Here is an 18,211-nt window from a genome sequence, read left to right on the forward strand (position 1 = left end):
ATATTAATAATTACAGGGGGGAAGTCTATATAACTTATACAGTCTAGAATAACATAGTTCACAATAAAGGAATTTAAAAGGGTTGATATAGGGGAACATTGACTAAAATAGTAATTATTTAACTAAGGTAGTGTTAGGAGAGACTAATGGCAGATGTTAGTACACCTTTCTCACATACGGATTCAGCAGAAAGACACCCACCTTACGAGAAGGAAGCTTTCAGTGATCATCTAGCAGGGTGATTATGGCATCAGAGATGACGACGAATACGAGCAGAAACGACGATGAAGATAAATTCAAAACTCCAGAAGGAAGGAAAACCGGGATGTCTGGGAACTTAAGGAGATGAGGAGGATGAAGATGAGTGATTGAGAGAGGTCATGGGTGGACATGACTCGGTGATCAGAAGGAAGTGGCAAGAGAGGAAAGAAGGATACTGGAGACTTGATCTCTGATGAAAGTTGAACGAAGAAGGAGACAAGAGATTCGAGTTCTGATGAAGAAAGTGATGAAGATTTGGAGATGAAAGGTGTTGTATGTTCAAGAGGATTTTATCCTACAATGACTGGCAGAGAAGAAATAGGAGATATAGACCGAGGCGTATCAGGCCTGGAGGAAGAGACGACTTTGGGAGAGGTAGGGAGCTAGAGGAACAGCTCGAGACGCTGAAGATACAGAAGAGACAAGGGAGAAAACCTGCGGAGAACATTTTTAATCCCAAGAATTGGAGGAGAAGAAGAATACATTGAGGCAAAGATGCTGAAGAAAAGTAAGAAGATGATGGAAGACGATATTTCGAGGACAGAACTTGAAATATAAGCTTTTGAAGAATCCTGATATGTCAACAACAAAGAACAGGACGAAGAAACTCTGAGAAGTCAATCATACAATTGGTGGAGAAGAGAAGCTTGTGTGATGAAGAATCAGAGTGAACCAAATCAACAATCACTGTTACAGCTTCAACTGAACAATATCCGGAAGGGGGGTATCAGCTGAGAGCATCGATTAGAGGAGAAGAGAAAATAGCTAACAGTTGAAACCACCGGCCATTAGAAGTGATAGGGAATAGGGGAAAACTTATCTGTGTTCAGCCTAAAGAGGTTAAACATCTCACTAATTGATAACTAATTAGGATAGGGATTTGAGGTAGTACTTACTCTTAAAGTACTAATATTAGAAGATACTGTTATTGTAGTGTTGGGAAGAGAATTGAAGCGTACAATAAGATGCACACTAGACGACTGACTGTCTGGTAGAATATTTTACGAAGTAGGGTTTTTTGGGAATCATTTGCTTAAAAGATAATATCATAGGAAGGATGATAATGTATTAGATTACCTGTTAGACAATCTGTCTGGGAAAATAAACTTAAAAGGGGTGATTATTATTCTGGGTTACATCCTGACACAAAGAGATTTGAGGTTAGGCTAAAAGGTGTTTAGTCGTTTGCCAAGTCTGTGTGTAATGAGTCAGAAGCAGGTGGGGAACTTTCCCAATCACATATTCTACAAATTTGGTGGTAAGAGATTTTGTCAATAAGTCAGGGGAAAAGGTTTTAAATGTTATGAGAGAAAAGATTAGATTAAAATAAGTTAGGGGTAGGCTAGGTTGAAAGAACTCTGAGACAGTAAGCTAAGTTTCAAAGTTAGTAGTAAGACAGAGAGAGAACAGTGAGGAAGGACATTTTAAAGTTTAGTGGGAAGATATGGTAGGAGTTTAAATCGGTTAGGAGCAGATGCATTGAGAAAGTATGTGTTGCTGAATGATTTGAGGGTGATTGAGTATCTATATTTACAGTTTCCAGCAGGGAGATCAAGGTCATTATAGGTGTATTTTGTGTAATCAAAAGTTTGAAAGTCAGGGATTTAGAGATAGGACTGAGATTTGGGGAAAAAGTGACACTAGTGGTGATGGATGGAAGTACAAGTAAAGAGTTCAGAGCTTTGGGAAAAACTAGGAGTAAATAAGGACATTAACACTTCAGTCTATTAGAACAACAGGGAGAAGCAATTTAACTCTTTCAACATTGATAGGTATTAAAGTCATAAATATATTGCATTTGATTATAAGGGAACCAATATAGCACCAATTTTAGGGGGAAAATACTTATTAGGGTTTAGGATGGGGACGTTTCTCCCATATGGAGAGATAATTATGGAGTATAAGTATTGTTATCAGGACCAGGAGTAAAGGGAGGTATAGTTTAGAAGAGGGTTAGGAGTGACTGTTCACTTATGTTGCGTAATGTTACAGAGAAAGGTTAGGGAGAATATATGTGTACTTATTTAGGGCAAGCATTAGACTTTGTTCCGGTTAGGAATTATTGGTTAAAGGGCTATGTAATTCATAAAGTAACGCTTATAATGGAAGATTTGAAGTCTGTAAAACTTTCCACAGTCACAGAGGGAGTTAAGGATAAGTTTATTACAGTAGTCACTCCAACAGGGAATAATCGAATAGGATGTTGGTAGTTTCCCACTAGAGGGAATTAAGGGTTTTAATTCATCAACTAAATCAACAACGTTAATGGTAACTTTGGGAAGGGATTAATGATACGATGGTAATAGCAAATGTAGGAAGGATGACAACAACTGTTCTGAAAGTAGAGGTAGCAAGAGGGACTCAGGAGGTTATGGTACGAATGGGGTTAAAAGAAGAGAACAGATAGAAACAATATAGATTAATCTGAAATGGAGAATATAGATTCACCATGGAAGCTGCAGGATGGGGTCTTTTGATTTTGATGACAGAGGGGGGGGTATCTGATCAGTACTGCTCGTTCCTCTGTTGTGAAAATTAGAGATAGATTAACTCATTCTGTAAGAATCAGTGAGGAATCTTGAGGGTTGATGTCTGTTGGGGATGCCAGCCCAAGACGTGTTAGACGGTCGCGCGGCCTCTGGCAGGTATGGGTTAGAGTTATGCTTTGTCATGACTGTGGTATCGGCAACAGTCATTGACCGATAAAATAATGTCGTTGTCAGAACAGTGGTTTAAGCCTAGGGTTTGAGTAGTGTTCTTGGGTAAATGAATTACCCTATGGGAATTGTTAAATGGGAAAGGAAAATCAGGTAACAACGGAATCCTGAAGTATTCAGGTGAAACATTGAGGGCTAAAAGTTATTTTTGTTCTAATAAAACATATGAGGTAAAGGGTATGTTTATGGGAATATCATATTGGGATGTTATATGATAACTTTGGGTAAGCATGAACATAAGGTTAGAGATGACAAATATAATGTAATTTTTTATATACCAGGTAGTAGAAAAGCAGGATTTTGATGGTTAAATGATTAGCTTTTGACTGACAATGTGTCTATGGGAATTTTAGAGATATTTGGTGGGGTTGTGATGATAGAGTATATTCTTACCCTATGGGGGGATAGAATGTTGTTACAGGTCAACGTTGAAGCTTCCATATGAGGTTTTACCCTTATAAGAGGGATAACATTGGACACAGCTAAATCTAGGGTTAAAAGGGTGACATGGCGACATGTCATAGTCTTCAAGCCTATCATTGAAGGGTAAGTCTAAGGGAGAAGGGGGGACTTCATTCATGGTATGGTGTAACATTTGGGAAGATAATATTGATAAATATTAGTTATACTTTGAGTCCAGATAGTTCAGATAATATCACTGGGGTTATAGATGCATTATAAGGGATGCATTTGAAAGGATTTGGTTGCAAGATCAATTAGGCCCAGTAGGGGCAGTGATGGGTCAGATTCTAGTTTAAGCTTTGATAACACTGTGTGATGTTTGTACTGACTTTTGAGAAAGTTATGAGATTGAGATAGGTTGGAGAAGTGGTGCCTGGAGACAACACTCAGATGCCGGTGTTGACTGTTCCTGATCTGGATAAAGATGGACAAGTGGAACTGATGGATAAATATCATTTTGGATTATTTGATGATTTTTCAAATTGTTTTTCAATATTAGTATGATTTTTAGTATGATTTATGAATCAAAGGGGGGAATGGATAATGTGATTCATGCATCATTTATGTATCATTTTTTAAATTCTTAGGTGAAATGGGGGTTTAATTTGAAAGTGGTTGTTTTGCAAAGGATACTGTTTGGTCGTTTATTTTCTTGTCATTCCAGAAGCATTTGGGAGAACATGTGGAGATTGGAATACTCAAACAAAGACAATATGAAGGGAGAATATGACTGGAGGAGATGAAACAAGGAGGGTGTGGCTGATTCCATCATCAACAAGTCCATTGGAAGAGGACACTACAGGGAGAGGAAGTGTAGTGGACTACATTCCAGTGTCTGCAATGAAATATAGACATATTTGATGTGTAATACATAATTGTGTCATATTCTTAGGTATTGATTTTAGTAGAATGATGTTTGATGTTATTGAATGCAGATGAGGATCTTAGATGCTTTTGTTTATTTCGATGGGGTTAGGGACAGAAGGTCTAGGAAGGGAGAGATTCATTGTACGATTCGATGGGTTGACCAGCTGTACAATGGATATTTATGGATAGGATTTTGTTTACATGTGTATTTAGTTGCATCATACTTTCAAATGCATTTACATGGTTAATGAGGTTATCTGGAGTACCGACGGTGGTTGCCTGGGGCAGAGGGACCGTGAGAGAATTTTACTGTCTTGATTGATATGGATGGATGGCTGCTGGACAGTTTTTCGCTCTTACACTCCATAGAGATTTCTTCATATGTCATAGTAATGTATTCATACTTCATAAACAGTTGTTCATATGTCATAGTAATGTATTCATACTTCATAAACAGTTGTTCATATGTCATAGTAATGTATTCATACTTCATAAACAGTTGTTCATATGTCATAGTAATGTATTCACACTTCATAAACAGGTATTTCATAGAAAGGTATTTACACTCAAGAGGAGAATGGGTTTGGTTTAATGTTAAAGATACTCAATGAGATAAATGGTTACTAGTCATAATCCTATTCTGTTTGGTTTCGAGACGTTTAGTTCGTCTCGAAGGGGGGAATATGTCGTGTATTGAGATTATGACTATTTTGGAGGAACAAGGAATGTTGTTTAGGTTAGTATCAGAAGGCAATGTTTTAGGTGTAATACCACATACCACAGACAGGAGGTGGGTTGTAGACAGGGGAGACTGGTGATTGGCCAGAAGAGGGGGCATCATTGTTTATAAATAGGGGGGAAAATGACGGAGAGGGTAGAGCAAGCAGCCATTCTGAGGCGTCACTCTCCGGGTGTCATGTCACCTGTTACTCATGCTGAAGCTTGTGATCTGAATAAACCTTATGATCGACGTTCAGTATGAGCAGACTCTTTAATTGATGGTAACACCTACGATTGACGTATACTACACAGCCCCGACCATTATTCCTCCTCCACCAAACTTTACAGTTGGCACTATGCATTGGGGCAGTTAGTGTTCTCCTGGCATCCACCAAACCAATATTCATCCATCGGACTGCCAGATGGTGAAGCGTGATTCATCACTCTAGAGAGCATGTTTCCACTGCTCCAGAGTCCAATGGCGGCGAGCTTTACACCACTCAAGCCGACGCTTGGCATTGCGCATGGTAATCTTAGGCTTGTGTGCGGCTGCTCGGCCATGGAAACCCATTTCATGAAGCTCCCGACGAACAGTTATTGGGCTGACGTTGCTTCCAGAGGCAGTTTGAAACTTGGTAGTGAGTGTTGCAACCGAGGACAGACAATTTTTACACGCTACGTGCTTCAGCACTCGGCTGTCCCGTTCTTTGAGCTTATGTGGCCTACCACTTCGCGGCTGAGACGTTGTTGCTCCTAGACGTTTCCACTTCACCACAACAGTGCTTACAGTTGACCGGGGCAGCTTTAGCAGGGCAGTAATTTGACGAAATGACGTGTTAGAAGGTGGCATCCTATGACAGTGCTAAGTTGAAAGTCACTGAGCTCTTCAGTAAGGCCATTCTACTACCAATGTTTGTGTATGGAGATTGCATGGCTGTGTGCTCGATTTTATACACCTGTCAGCACGGTGTGGCTGAAATAGCAGAATCCACTAATTTGAAGGGGTGTCCACATACTTTTGTATATAAAACTGACACCTATGATGCCATCTTTATCAATGACAATCAACATGAAATATGAATAGAGTTAAAAAGCCGAGCTGAAGCCAGTCTTAAATTAGATAATCAACGGCTGTGGATAATCAATTACATGGCTGAATTTGGCGCTGGTCCCCAGAGTGGTGAAACATTCTGTTCCAGTCACTTCTCATCCATCAAAAGGGTCACACACTTTATGACTCCCACCAGAAAACATCTCTCCCGTGTTTTAGAACCATGTGTAACACTAAACATGTTGCTCAAGATGTCAGCGGATGCCCTTCCTCCACAGAGGGATTTGACATGATCCTCATCTACTATGATACTGTATATGGACACTACCAGACAGAGAATATTTCCCTTGCATTCACTGCAGGCTAGATCATTTGTTCCCAGCCAAAAACAGCAAAGTGAATTGTGTGAATTAAAAGTAATTTTTTGCTTTAATCACACAATTTTTTTTAACAAATCTAGTAGCTTATAATTTCAAATATCCAGGTTCTTTGCCGTAATGTTACCGGATATTACAAATAAGTTAAAAAGAAATAACTATGCTTCTAGTGATGTTCCTTACTGTAAAATGTGAAATGTATAGCCAAAGAATGAACTGAGGGCCTTTTGTAGACACAAAAGGATACAAAACCGCTTCTAAAGTCAAACCACTTTAAACATGATCACTAAACAGCTCTACCTTATTGAGAATTTTTAAAAGCCCAGCAAGAAACAGTAGAATTCTAAATAAATGCAGAGTCATAATGCATAAGATTGTGCTGCTACCAAGGCCCCAATTCTAGCGTTAGTTTTAGCCATGGGCAAACAGAATGCCTTGCATCTATTGACTGGTCCTCTGTAGCTCAGCTGGTAGAGCACGGCGCTTGTAACGCCAAGGTAGTGGGTTCGATCCCCGGGACCACCCATACACAACAATTTATGCACGCATGACTGTAAGTCGCTTTGGATAAAAGCGTCTGCTAAATGGCTTATTATTATTATTGTTATACCCCATAGAACCTCACTGTCTGCAAAAAGCAAACCACACCTCTGCCTCTCATTGTCAAGTGCTTTGTTTAACCTAACACTGGAGAGACGTCGCCCACAGGGATCCCCAACAATGACTAACACCATTACACACTGGCCAGTCCATCATGGCCTCTGTCTCTGCAGCCCCAATAGAGAGAAACCTAGCTAGCGTTTTTCCAGTAGAGAAGTAACACTTATTTTGACGACGAGCCTCGAGTCGTGTGAGGGGAGAGTAAATTGGCCACTTCATTTAAAGGTAATGAGCTAGAGAAGATGAGACCATGAGCTGTCACGATTATTTTATCTACTAACACTTTTCAGCAAGTGTTCAGGAAGGGAGGGAGGGGGGCATCTTCACTTGCCTTTTGTCTTTAGTTCAGTCGTGAGGAAGAGAGAGCTACAAATACCAGGCTCAGAAAATTGAAGTGGGAATGTTGAGGGGTATGGAGGTGGCAGTGGTGTGTATGGAGGGGAGTAGCAGAAATACAAAGTTGATCATTCAGAAGAACCACCACTCATGAGTTTTGACGGGTGGCCACCCCACAGGGGCCACTATATAAAGAGGAGAGGAGAGAGGAAGGTTCTGTAAAAAGGATACGTTGTGCCCCTTTTATCTCCCCAAATTAGGTAATTTTTTTAACAACCTTTCAAGGCACCATCTGCTGCCCAAACGTATATGATTAGCACCCCCTTGGCAACGAGAGAGGACAGGGATGATGGCCTAATTAGCCCAAATCCATATTTAGCGAATACAGTGATGGTTAATCAATTAGAGTCGCTTATCTGCATGCCTCAATTATCTGCTTTATGCCAATCACAAAGGAGAGAGTGGTCCCTGGAGACTTATTGGGCCACTGTTAACAAGTCTGACATCTTTGGGCTTACAGGGATAAGGAGGAGGGGGCTCAGTGGGTTTCTCTATTGAAAGCACTGACAGTGTCTGCTGCTTCCACAAAACAAGTAGGCTATACTTATACTGACTAGAAAATATCTATCTGAAGGAGGAATAAGTGAGCGAGGAGAGAGAGAGAGAGAGAGAGAATTGATGAAGTGAGCAGCAGAGTGAAATGGGGGATAAACCCTCCCATGATGAAACCTGTCTGCGTGGGGAACTGACTAAACCCATGTTATGTGACGGGGTAGAGCAAGGGAGCCTGGGTAGTAATGATACCACCAGTACCAGCACTACAAATTCCAGAGCTTGCACTGGCAGATGCACACAGTCCATCCACTCTCTCTAGTCAAGACACGGTGCACAGAGCAAACTCTATCCACCAGCCTCACCGTCTTCCTCCTCCCCCCACAAAGCACCTTCCATTTTTCAAGAACAATCTGGAAGCAGTCCCACATGCCCTCGCTTTCATCATCCTGGTGTTTGTTGTAACAAAGTGGTAGGGGCAGTGGGGTGAAGAGGTCACAACCCAGTCCAAACACACTGAACAGTCATAATAATACTACAGTTTGGGCCTTTTCTACGTTGTCGGGCACAAGGAGGCCAACTAGGGCCAAGTGGATGGATAAATAAGTCACTTAACTTGTCAGAGTCGTTCAAGTGGGCCCATCAGAGGTGATCTGCCAGGTGGAGGGCAAACGGTATGATGCGCCTCTCCTGTCCAGGGTACGTTTTGAGGTCTTTATTTGACATAATTGGCTAATGCGTAAGTTTTGGGGCTCATAAATCAAGGGCAAAGGGATTTTGATTTGGACATACAAGTTCTTTAATACATTTTTCAGTAAGTGTACACAATGACTACTCAAGAACATTAAACAAACTGACTGAAATATTTGCTCTTTGCTAAGATGCATCACCACAACAAAAATGATAAATTATCAGAGAGAGCAAAATAGAGATTTGCTTCCACCTAGGGGATAATTATTTCACCACAGGCTGCAGGGTGCGTAGGGAAACTTCTGCTGTCATTTGTCTCCCCCTTCCAAGAAACCTGTCTTTCAGAGTAATGGGTACAACAGAGTAGAGTACCATAACACATGGGCTGCAGTCTTGAGACCCTGGCTTAAATAATGACATTTTCACAATCCTTTCCCAATTCAAGTGTGGCATTTCAGCATATCTGCCTATCTGACAGACCTACTCTAGACTCTAGAGCCCTTTTTGGTTTTATGCTACATTACCCATAACTTCTGAGGTTGAAGCCTCCAGAAACAGCCTCGCTGTGTGTGGTCCTGAGGCATTTCACTTCCTGCTCTCATAGGCCCATCAGATGCCTTAGCCTGGCTGGGCCCTCGGAGATCCCTCTGAGGTGGGGGAGTAAATCCATCTCAAACACTGATTAACTTCCAGTGCAAATTCCCCACATACCACAGCAGCACATAGCACTGTGCCAGCGGGCCTATTAGAATATCAATGAAAGAGCCAGGGGCCTCATCATCATCAAACACAATAGAGGAATAAAGCCTCAGCCTGCCAGGCGCAAGTTGACTGGAAGGAGTAAGCTTCAGCCTGCCAGGCAGTGACTGGTTGTACACAACAGACTTGTATCACTTTTTAAACCGTCAATTCACTAATTTCACATAGAGAAATTGCATTGTGCACTGACCAATAAGGTGTGTGGGGTGTGTGTGTGTGTGTGTGTGTGTGTGCTACCACTTCCGTCCATGTCAGGTATTTTCCTGGCCACACACACACAATCCGTCCATCCATCCATCCATCCAGCCACCCACACACATGTGCTCGTAAACGCACACACACACACACACACACACACACATACATACACAACTAAACTCAGCAAAAAAAGAAACGTCTCTTTTTCAGGACCCTGTCTTTCAAAGATAATTCGTAAAAATCCAAATAACTTCTCAGATCTTCATTGTAAAGGGTTTAAAACTGTTTTCCATGCTTGTTCAATGAACCATAAACAATGAATGAACATGCACCTGTGGAACGGTCGTTAAGACACACAGCTTACAGACGGTAGGCAATTAAGAAAACTTAGAACACTAAAGAGGCCTTTCTACTGACTCTGAAAAACACCAAAAGAAAGATGCCCAGGGTCCCTGCTCATCTGCGTGAACGTGCCTTAGGCATGCTGCAAGGAGGCATGAGGACTGCAGATGTGGCCAGGGCAATAAATTGCAATGTCCATACTGTGCGACGCCTAAGACAACACTACAGGGAGACAGGACGGACAGCTGATCGTCCTCGCAGTGGCAGACCACGTGTAACAACACCTGCACAGGATCGGTACATCCGAACATCACACCTGCGGGACAGGTACAGGATGGCAACAACAACTGCCCGAGTTACACCAGGAACGCACAATCCCTCCATCAGTGCTCAGACTGTCCGCAATAGGCTGAGAGAGGCTGGACTGAGGGCTTGTAGGTCTGTTGTAAGGCAGGTCCTCACCAGACATCACCGGCAACAACGTCGCCTATGGGCACAAACCCACCGTCACTGGACCAGACAGGACTGCCAAAAAGTGCTCTTCACTGACGAGTCGCGGTTTTGTCTCACCAGTGGTGATGGTCGGATTCGCGTTTATCGTCGAAGGAATGAGCATTACACCGAGGCCTGGACTCTGGAGCGGGAGCGGGAGCGATTTGGAGGTGGAGGGTCCGTCATGGTCTGGGGCGGTGTGTCACAGCATCATCGGACTGAGCTTGTTGTCATTGCTGGCAATCTCAACGCTGTGCGTTACAGGGAAGACATCCTCCTCCCTCATGTGGTACCCTTCCTGCAGGTTCATCCTGACATGACCCTCCAGCATGACAATGCCACCAGCCATACTGCTCGTTCTGTGTGTGATTTCCTGCAAGACAGGAATGTCAGTGTTCTGTCATGGCCAGCGAAGAGCCCGGATCTCAATCCCATTGAGCACGTCTGGGACCTGTTGGATCGGAGGGTGAGGGCTAGGGCCATTCCCCCCAGAAATGTCTGGGAACTTGCAGGTGCCTTGGTGGAAGAGCGGGGTAACATCTCACAGCAAGAACTGGTAAATCTGGTGCAGTCCATGAGGAGGAGATGCACTGCAGTACTTAATGCAGCTGGTGGCCACACCAGATACTGACTGTTACTTTTGATTTTGACCCATCCTTTGTTCAGGGACACATTATTCAATTTCTGTGGAACTTGTTCAGTTTATGTCTCAGTTGTTGAATGTTGTTATGTTCATACAAATATTTACACATGTTAAGTTTGCTGAAAATAAACAGTTGACAGTGAGAGAACGTTTCTTTTTTTGCTGAGTTTATAATTGTCTAGTTAAATGTTTATTGTGGCAGCCCTAGTCCAGACCAGCTCCAGACAGGTCTGACAATGTAGAAACCATTTTGATTCTTAATACATGCAAATCTATGTCCAATATATGCAACAGGTTTAGAACAGGTTTATGTGTCCAGAGGGCAAGTAAAGAAGAAGTGAAAGCAGGGCTCCACAAGAACACAAACAGTAGAGCTAGAACAGACCTTTGATCAGCAGAAAGCAGTCAGCCTCATGACAGTTCTAGCTGAGAGACTGATGAGCTAACATTGGTAAAGCAGTAGAAGGGTTTTTTATTCAACTTGAGGATGGGAGTCATGTAAGACCTCTAACAGACAAGAGAGTTGATGGCTTCCAAACCCAGTTGTCTGGATTTTGTGGGGCAGGCTAGCCAGCCATTTTCACATCACAGGCCAATGGAGAAATATATATAATTTGTGGCTGATCAAATATACGGTAGGGAAGCCTGGGTCACATTCAGTTGGATTCATTCACCATATGCAACACACACTGACTGATGCAAATAGAAAATTCCATGAATAGAGCAGTCATGAATCCTTACTCTATATGTCTGTTCTACACAATAGACTTCTAAATAGATAACTGCACGTTCCAAAAACCTTGTGACCTCTGAACACGGCCCTGGTTGGGAGAGGCCTCAGCTGTAACGGAAAGGTAGCAGAGGAGGAGTCAGGTAGAGTATGTACCTCAGAGGTGGCGAGGAGGTAGACATGGCTGGGGGGAGGGGCCTGGCTCAGCTCACAGCTCAGGCCCAGGGACGTGAGGATCTCCGTCAGGACCTCGAAGCGTCGCGCGTTGCTCATCAAAACCCTCCAACGAAGCAACATCCTCAGCGCCGTCTCCAGGTGCACCTGAAGTCATGGGACTCTAGTATGTTGAGTCAGGGTGTGGAGTTCTATGTTGTTATTTCTATGTTCTCATTCTAGGTTGTGTGTTTCTATGTTTGGCCGGGTGTGATTCCCAATCAGAGGCAGCTGTCGCTCGTTGTCTCTGATTGGGGATCATACTTAAGTAGCCTGTTGGCAATCAGTTGTTGTGGGATCTTGTTCCGTGTAGAGGCTTGTATTGTGTTTAGCCTGAGGACTAAACGTTATGTTGTTCGTGTTTAATATAAAGATAAACACATGTATGCATTTCACGCTGCACCTTGGTCTGACCCGTCCTTCAACGAACGTGACAATGACTGATAAAGAGACATAGCTACACACACAGTGGTGTGCAAGACTTTACCTGACACAGCACGGCCTCCCCTCCCTCCACTCCACGCTTCACCCTGACGATGACCATGTCCTTGTCCACACCATCCCTGTCCCCCTTCAGCTCTCCCCAGAACTCCACCTCTCCAGGGTCCTCCCAACACCACTCTGGGGCTCCCTAACAAACACACTCCCACTGGCCAGCCCACTCAGATCCAGCTCTGTGGTATCAGCCCTGGTGAAGCTCAGCTTGCTGATCTGGTTCCTCCTGCTCTTCCTGGGCACCAGGGCCAGCCCCGTGGGGAAGAGGGTGGAGGAGAGCCCCAGGACCCTCCCACCCTGCTCCAGGTATGCCAGGAAGCAGGCCTGGAGCTGGGGGGTGAGGGGCTCGTCCGAGGCCAGCACTAGCAGGGCGACGCTCTCCAACCAGCGTTCACTGAGGGCCTGCTGTGGCCTCAGGGGGTACACCATGTAGCTGTCCATGTCGATGCACTCGCACAGCAGTGAACGCACCCTCTGAAACCTCTCCTGGCAGCCACCCGTGTACACCAGCACATTGAGGGGCTTCCCGCTAACGTTGACCCGCCGGCTCTGACCACGGAAGCTCTCTGCCTCATTCTCCTCGAATTTGTCCAGAGTCTCGTCCCCGCTGTCCATGCACGAGACGTAGTCATCGGGAAGGTTGGAGATGTTGTCGACGAGGCGTACTTGACGGAGAGGATGGTGCTGTTCTCCAGCTCCAGGCACTCGTGGCAGCTGGACAGGTGGAGGTGGTGGCCATGGCCCTCCATGTGCTGGTGGTTGTTGCCCAGGGAGTCCCCGCTGTCCACCCCAGTGCTGGCTCCTCGTAGGGGCTCCGAGCCTCGTCTCTCCACTAATGCCCTATGGACCTCTGGTGGTAGGAGCAGGCTGCCCTTCCTGTGTTGTGTTAGCTGGGTGTCGCCTCTCTCTGAGAGTACCTCCCACTCACAGGGAGAAGGCTCAGAGAGAATGATCTCTGTCTGTTTTTTGAGGGAGAGGGAAGTGATGTGCTTCTCTGACTTTCCCTTCTCCAAAAGTTATTTGAGAGCAGATTCTCTGAGCAGGACTGCTGGGGAAATGGGCACAAAGGGCAATATTTTAATTGCAAAATGTGGCCCCCTCTCCGTTTTAAGCAATGTGAAACAATGTCATAATAGAGTTGGAAAACTGATTTGGATAATGTTTTTGGATATAGCCTAGCGTTAACAATAATTAAGTGAAGTTCTGAGATAGCATTGGCCAACAACTGTAACTGCATTTAGGACAAAAAAAAGGCTTTAAAAAAATGACTTACAGTCCTTCCACTTCAAAAAGCCCAAGAAAGACACCCACCATCTCAGATTGTTCTGAAATGGTTTCTGTAGTTAGAAACAGATAATATTAGTATGCCTGAAACATTATTTTGTTAAAAGATATATATAAATTAAGCTAATTGATTGCACCTAAATTGTCCATTTGAAGTTATAGGATTCATATAGTTTTCTATAAATATAGTACCCAACATCCGATTTGGACCAAACATCTTCACATCTTCTCAAAAATGTTTAAGACAAAGGCCACCCAAGGACCCCCCCCAAACCCCGCACCAAGCCCACCCCAATGGCCAGTAAACAGTATAAGATCTCCATGTTTGACAAGTAGTTTGAAGTTGCGCCTTGGAGTATTGTTTAATCATACTATGTAATGTATTCTCAATTAATTTGGTGATGGTTCTCCCCGTTCAGAGAAATTAGCCATTGAAGTAGCTTGCATTTTCCCCCATAAATGAGTGTGAAAGCACCAGGTTGCGCCTACTAGATGCCGCTTTTTCTGCTATTGCCACACCCTTTTATCCATGTTGCTGGACTCCTGTGTTTATCAAATGGATCACAACATTTTCTTTGCAACTTTGGGTACAAAACCAACAGCTTTTGCTCATGATGAAAATAAATTGTGTGGTCATCCTCACAAGTCAAGCCAGTCCTCCATGAAAGCAATTCAGTTTGTCCTACTCTTAGCAACCTAATGCTTCAACCCAACTCTCCTTGACTAGTCCAATAAATGGCAGCTCATCTTAGAAGGCTATCCCTATGGTGCAATCCTCATATGAAGACTTTCCCTATCAGTCCAAACATTTTATGGAGAAATGGGCTAGTGACTGTTGTGACAACTCTAATAAAATAATACAATTACAAACCATTGCATTATTAGAAAACATATGTATACAGTGCATTCTGAAAGTATTCAGACCCCTTTACTTTTTCCACAATTTGTTACATTACAGCCTTATTCTAAAATGGATTAAATTGTTTTGTTCCCTCATGAATCTACACACAATACCCCATAACGACAAAGCAAAAACAGGAATATCTGAAAAATCACATTTACATAAGTATTCATACCCTTTACTCAGTACTTTGTTGAAGCACCTTCAGCAGCGATTACAGCATTGAGTCTTCTTGGGTATGACCCTACAAGCTTGGCACACCTGTATTTGGGGAGTTTCTCCCATTCTTCTCTGCAGATCCTCTCAAGCTCTGTCAGATTGGATGGGGAGCGTCGCTGCACAGCTATTTTCAGGTCTCTCCAGATATGTTCGATTGGGGTCAAGTCCGGGCTCTGGCTGGGCCACTCAAGGACATTCAGAGACTTCGTCCCAGTCTGAGGTCCTGGAGCTCAGTCAGAGTGACCATCGGGTTATTGGTCACCTCCCTGACCAAGGCCATTCTCCCCCGATTGCTCAGTTTGGCCGGGACGGCCAGCTCTAGGAAGAGTCTTTGTGGTTCCAAACTTCTTCCACATGGTTTTTGCTCTGACATGCACTGTCAACTGTGGGACCTTATATAGACAGGTGTGTGCCTTTCCAAATCATGTCCAATCAATTGAATTTACCCCAGGTGGACTCCAATCAAGTTGTAGAAACATCTCAAGGATGATCAATGGAAACAGGATGCACCTGAGCTCAATTTCGAGTCTGATAGCAAAGGGGCTGAATAATTATGTAAATAAGATATTTATGTTATTGATTTTTTATAAATTTAGAAAATTTCTAAACACCTGTTTTCGCTTTTACTTTTGGTGCCAGCGAGAATGACATAAGAAAGTAGTCAAGATGACTAGCTTGATTGAGCCGCCGCCATGTACAGCACCAGTCAAAAGTTTGCACACACCTACTCATTCAAGGGTTTTTCTTTATTTTTACTATTATCTACATTGTAGAATAATAGTGAAGACATCAAAACTATGAAATAACACATATGGAATCATGTAGTAACCAAAAAAGTGTCAAGCAAATCAATTTTATATTTGTGATTCTTCAAAGTAGCCACCCTTTGCCTTGATGACAGCTTTGCACACTCTTGGCATTCTCTCAACCAGCTTCACCTGGAATGCTTTTCCAACAGTCTTGAAGGAGTTCCCACATATGCTGAGCACTTTTTGCTGCTTTTCCTTCACTCTGCGGTCCAACTCATCCCAAACCATCTCAATTGAGTTGAGGTCGTGTCACGATCGTCGGAGGAAGTGGACCAATGCGCAGCGTGATAAGTGAACATACTTCTTTTATTCCAGAACAAAACAACAAACGATACGAAACGTGAAGTCCTTGGTTACAATACACACCATACGGAACAAGATCCCACAACACACTGTGGAAAACAGGCTGCCTAAGTATGGTTCCCAATCAGAGACAACAAGCAACAGCTGATACACGTTGCCTCTGATTGAGAACCACACCGGCCAACATAGAAACAAAAGAACTAGATAATAACCCTAGCACACAAAACACATAGAAACCACACACCCTGGCTCAACATAACAGAGTCCCAGAGCCAGGGCGTGACAGGTCGGGTGATTGTGGAGGCCAGGTCATCTGATGCAGCACTTCATCACTCTCCTTCTTGGTCAAATAGCCCTTACACAGCCTGAAATTGTGTTGGGTCATTGTCCTGTTGAAAAACAAATGATAGTCCCACTAAGCCCAAACCAGATGGGATGGCGTATCGCTGCAGAATGCTGTGGTAGTCATGCTGGTTAAGTGTGCCTTGAATTCTAAATAAATCACCGACAGTGTCACCAGCAAAGCACCACCACACCATCACACCTCCTCCTCCATGCTTCACGGTGGGAACCACACATGCGGAGATCATCCGATCACCTACTCCGCATCTCACAAAGACACGGTGGTTGGAGCCATAAATCTCAAATTTTGACTTATCAGACCAGAGGACAGATTTCCACCGGTCTAATGTCCATTGCTAGTGTTTCTTGGCCCAAGCAAGTCTCTTCTTATTATTGGTGTCCTTTAGTAGTGGTTTCTTTGCAGCAATTCGACCATGAAGGCCTGATTCACGCTGTCTCCTCTGAACAGTTGATGTTGAGATGTGTCACCATTTATTTTCATCATGAGCAAAAGCTATTGGTTTTCTACCCAAAGTTGCAAACACAAGAGACCAGCAAAATTGATAAAAGGGCAGTAGCAGGAACAGCGGCATCAAGTGGGCAGAACCTTGTATTTTCACTTAATTTATGGGGAAAATGCAAGCAACTTCAATGGCTAATTTCTCTGAACATGGGGGGGTGGGGGGGTTTCAGCAAATTCACTGAGAACACATTACATAGTATGAATAAACAATACTCCAAGTCTCAACTTCATACAACTTGTCAAACATAGAGAACGTATGCTGTATACTGGCCATTGGGGTGGGCTTGGTGTGGGGTTTGGGTTTAGTTTAGTTTATTAATTCGACCATTCTAAAAAACAAGCACACATAAAACTTGAAAAAACCATACATGCACATGAGTAAAATCATCGAGGATAACACAGAATAAAGGATTATTTCCATTGTGGTCCTTTTGAAACAAGATGTCTATGCAAGATCGAACACGGTTGAACACAGTATGACAGCGTGGGTGGCGTTTTACCATTTATTTGGATTCCTCGCATCTTAAACATTGTTAAGAGGTTTTTAAATGTTTTATTGTATGAATCCTATAAATTGAAATGGACAATTTTGGTGCAATCAATTATATTGAACAAAAATATGAACGCAACATGTAAAGTGTTGGTCCCATGTTTCATGAGCTGAAATAAAAGATCCCAGCAATTTTCTAAATCTAATATCTCACAGATTTTGTGCACAAATGTGTTTACATCCCTGTTAGTGAGCATTTCTCATTTGCCAAGATAATCCTTCCACCTGACAGGTGTGGCATATCAAGAAGCTAATTAAACAGCATGATCATTACACAGGTACACCTTGTGCTGGGGACAATAAAAGGCCACTCTAAAATGTGTAGTTTTGTCACACAACGCCACAGATGTCTCAAGTTTTGAGGGAGCGTGCAATTGGCATGCCTACTGCAGGAATGTCCACCAGAGCTGTTCCCAGATAGTTTAATGTTAATTTATCTACCATAAGCCGCCTCCAACGCCATTTTAGATGCCTGCATACTCACCAGACATGTCACCCATTGAGCATGTTTGGGATGCTCTGGATCGACGTGTACGACAGCGTGTTCCAGCTCCAGCCAATATCCAGCAACTTTGCACAGCCATTGAAGAGGACTGGGACAACATTCCACAGGCCAAAATCAACAGCCTGATCAACTCTATACAAAGGAGATGTATCGCGGTACATGAGGCAAAGGGTGGTCACACCAGATACTGACTGGTTCTGATCCACACCC

General features: G+C 43.3%; 1 pseudogene; it reads right to left on the reverse strand.

The window, feature by feature from the left end:
• LOC121578874 overlaps positions 1–17,959 on the reverse strand; it is a 40,319-nt pseudogene extending 22,360 nt beyond the window's left edge.
• Between the last annotated feature and the right edge of the window lie 252 nt (positions 17,960–18,211).

Source organism: Coregonus clupeaformis, chromosome 13, assembly GCF_020615455.1.
Source record: "Coregonus clupeaformis isolate EN_2021a chromosome 13, ASM2061545v1, whole genome shotgun sequence".
In the NCBI taxonomy this organism is placed as follows: domain Eukaryota; kingdom Metazoa; phylum Chordata; class Actinopteri; order Salmoniformes; family Salmonidae; genus Coregonus; species Coregonus clupeaformis.